The sequence below is a fragment of the Phaethon lepturus genome, unplaced genomic scaffold (assembly GCF_000687285.1).
Source record: "Phaethon lepturus isolate BGI_N335 unplaced genomic scaffold, ASM68728v1 scaffold20213, whole genome shotgun sequence".
NCBI lineage: Eukaryota > Metazoa > Chordata > Aves > Phaethontiformes > Phaethontidae > Phaethon > Phaethon lepturus.
Window position 1 is genome coordinate 56,705 of NW_010528727.1, and position 4,400 is coordinate 61,104.

A 4,400-nucleotide genomic window follows, 5' to 3' on the forward strand; every position below is an offset into this window, starting at 1 on the left:
TCTCTAACTTGGGACTGAGATGGTTGCAAAGATATCCCTTTAATACTGCAATAATTCAGTAAATCTTGACTTAGTCATCATCACCTACAGCCTTTTGATGAAAATATGCACCAAGACTATAATCAGATCATATCAAATGCCATCATGTACAGCTCAGATGTCAAAGCATCCTTGCTTTCTGCATCTGAAAAAAACTGCCTGAAAAGATCATTTCACAAGGCAGAACCATAGCCAGGCTTCTCAAGCCATTAGAAGCTACATGGAGAAAAACATATGAGTGTTGCTTGACAAAATATCTCTTTATACACGAGACAAGAAAGTCCCAGGTAGCTCAGAGCAAGGCCTTTAATTAAACAGTACCGAGGCTTCATTGTAGGGACAGACCTTGAACCCTGTACTACTGAGGAGAAAGTCACAGAGGCAAGTACTATTCTAATTATTAAATATCTAATTTACAACACCACCTAGGTAACAATAGTAATAAATAGCACTAACAGCAGTGAAGTGTAAAGATCGGCAAGTATGTGCTGGCATACCTACTGCAAAATTTCATAGAATAATTTAGGTAAGAAAAGATCATTAAGATCAAGTCCAACCATAAACCTAACACTGCCAAGTCCACCACTAAACCATGTCCCTAAGTACCACAGCTACAAGTCTTTTAAATACCTCCAGGGATGGTGACTCAACCACTTCCCTGGGCAGCCTGTTCCAATGCCTCCCCTGGCCAGCCTGTTCCAATGGTTGACAACACTTTCGGTGAAGAAATTTTTCCTAATATCCAGTCTAAACCTCCCCTGGCACAACTTAAGGCTGTTTCCTCTTGTCCTAATCGCTTGTTACTCGGGAGAAGAGACCGACACCCATCTCGCTACAACCTCGTTTCAGGTAGTTGCAGAGAGTGATAAACTCCCTCTCAGCCTCCTTTTCTCCAGGCTAAACAATCCCAGTTCCCTCAGGTGCTCCTAATAAGACTTCTGCTCCAGACCCCTCACCAGCTTCGTTGCTCTTCTTTGGACATGCTCCAGCACCTCAATGTCCTTCTGTAGTGAGAGGCCCCAAACTGAACACAGTCCTTGAGGTGCAGCCTCACCAGTGCCAAGTACAGGGGCACAATCACTTCCCTACTCCTGCTGGCCACACTATTTCCGATACAAACCAGGATGCTGTTTGCCTTTTTTGGCCACCTGGGCACGCTGTTGGCTCTAATACCTTTGTATTAGCTGGTGGACCTCAAGATGTAGTGAGGTATGAGGCATTATGACATTTAATATACAGGAGCTGGAATACAAGGACAGTCACAATTTTAAAAAATAGTAGTTTTTTTTTAATACCCGTATAGATACTCATATGTCAAGATAAGTAACAAGTCTAGCTCAGAGAATTTTGTATGAATGATACTTTGAAAATAATTGTTTCCAGTTATGTATATTCATTGGTGTACCTTCAAATACCCATTTTCATTTTAACCACATCAAACTGCACAAGATCATGTGACTTTATATAGAGAGAAGAAGAAACACAATAAGGTATAGAGCTTAAGCAAGAAACAAATGCCTTTGTGCTGGCTCTCTAAATTTCACTGAATGAGAGATAAGACAGTGAACATTTGTGCAGCATTAGCATTAATACACAGATCTGAGTGAAAGGGGTAAAATACAAGCTTAGTAGTCTAAGTAGTAGATGCAAGGAGCAATACACTCACCACTAAATTTTGAATTTAAAAATATTTATTGCCTTTCAGATGCTAGTCATAGAAACGAAATGATTAACCTACAAATTATTCAACTCTACTGCCTATTTTTAAATGATGACTATAGGGCAGAATCAGTAATGTCAAATATTCTTAAATGCTAGTATGCATAGATGACCTTCAAAGGTCCCTTCCAACCCAAAGATTCTATGATTCTATGATCTATGTTTTCCCAGAGTGTTATGGAAAGATGAACTATTAACAATTGTATGGTATGAACTGCAAAAAAAGTATAAAAACATTCTTTAAATTCATCCCCTATATATTAGGACAAAATAATTTGGCTGTTTTTTAATGATAGGGGCAGCACACTGGTGCACGGGATCTTTCCACAACGAAAATATTTCACGATCAATGCTGATGATTAGCTGTCAGAATGGAAAAAAAAAAAAGTATAAACAGGACTACAACTAGAAAATTTTTTTGCTGTTAAGATTTGTTACTCACTGCTTTACATTTTACCATTTTACATCTGGGTAAATTACGGTAGCCACAAAGCATTACTGAAATGACAGTAACTATTTCAAGGTACTTCAATGGCAGCTTGATTTGAACAGATCTGAAAGCCTACACAAAGAACAAAACAATGGAGACTCAAAAGCCATTTATGTGCAGTCCAAGTTAGGAACCTGTCTTGATGAAAATTAAAAATACCAGCTTTTAATACCATGTTATAATGGTACTATTTTAACATTATATAATGCCATTTTATGATTCCACAATCTCACTGCAAGTTAAATGATCTAAAGCGATGCTGTCTCAATCCTCTCCTTGAATGCATAGCTGCCCCCTCCCATACTCCAACTCACATGACTAGGCAGTCAGCCAAGTTCATGATCTGAGCTGGCCAACATAGCCCTACCACAGGTGGTTTTACATGTCAAGTTTCCTTTTCAGAAAGGCAAGATTACAAAGTTCTTGCTGCAAGCAGACTAAGAACAGACCAGGAAGTTTTTTACTACCATACTAACTATGTAAGCAGTATGTCAGTCATCAGGTACCTGATTTAGAAAACGAGGACAGTACCTCAAAATGTATCATGGAACCAGATTTGATGAGATTTCAGTACTTTTTACAATAAACTCCAGTGTCTTAACGAATTATTTCAGTCACTAAGATCAAGCTTTCGTGTTAGGGACTTCAAACTGGCACAACATAAAGTGCCTAAGATAGAATCCCCCAGCTACTAAATCTATTAAGGGAGTACCTACTGCCTGCTCTGCTGATGCAATGCTTGAAGGAACAAGGACATTGAGAGTTAAGCAGCCACAGACTTCTTTATTATTTTATTTATCATTTCACATTAAATAATGCCACTCTTGTATTTTAATACAAAAGTTTTTATAAAGTCCTATGGCAAAATTATTTCTTGTACTTTCAAATACATATTTCAATCAGAACTGGTAAATATTTCCAAGACATAGTGTAAATGCTGTGAACACTCATCTTGCCAAGATTTATGCAATTTTAAAGAAATGAGAAAATGCATTCCAGTTCCAGTTCAATGGGATTACTTGCACGCTGAGAGTTAAGCCTTTTCAGGTTGAATTGGATGAGTGACAAGACAGTTAAAACCCTAAAAATATTTAGCAGTAAATTTCAGGGTTTATTTTCTACTCATAAAACAGTATCCTATAGCAGCAAGTTTACTTTGGTGGCTTTGTTGATGTTAAACAAAACAAAAAAAAAAAAAAGGAAGAAAAGAAATGGGCCAGGATTTCAAAGATTCTTCTGGGAGTTAGATGTCTAAGTTTCATTAAAATTTAATGGGATTTATATGCTTAAACTTTTTAGGTTTCTTTAAAATCCAAGCCAAAACTGAATATCCTTAAAAGTTTCAGAATGATTATAAGAGTAGAGTATAATGCTTGATTCATTTAAAATGGCAGCAACCTGACAATTTCCTGTAACAGGAGAAGTTGCTTGACTAGACACAAGTGCCAGTTAAATTTAATAATCAAAGCTATCTGTATAATGGCAGAAATGATAAAATTTAATAGTTTCATTTCTTCCCTTTATGGGTAATGCAATAACACTAATAATGGTTCTATTTCAAACACAAACAGGCTGTGGGTCAAGAAATGAATCACCTGCATATTGGTGAATTCTAACACAGATTACATAGCAAAGAGTGGTAGTCATTTGTTTTCCTATTTTTCACATTTAATACAGAATCACAGAATCACTAAGGTTGGAAAGGACCTTTAAGATCATTAAGTCCAACCATCAACCCAACATCACCATGCCCCCTAAACCATGTCCCGAAGCACCACATCCACACGTTTTTTCAATACTTCCAGAGATGGTGACTCCACCACCTCCCTGGGCAGCCTGTTCCAATGCCTGACCACTCTCTTGGTGAAGAAATTTTTCCTAATATCCAATCTAAACCTCCCCTGGCACAACTTGAGGCCATTTCCTCTCATCCTATCACTAATTACTTGCAAGAAGAGACCAACACCCATGTCGTCACAATCTCCTTTCAGGTAGTTGTAGAGAGCGATAAGCTCTCCCCTCAGTCTCCTTTTCTCCAGACTAAACAACCCCAGTTCTCTCAGCCGTTCCTCATAAGACTTGTGCTCCAGACCTCTCACCAGCTTCGTTGTCCTTCTTTGGACACCCTCAAGCACTCCAACGTCCTTCTTGT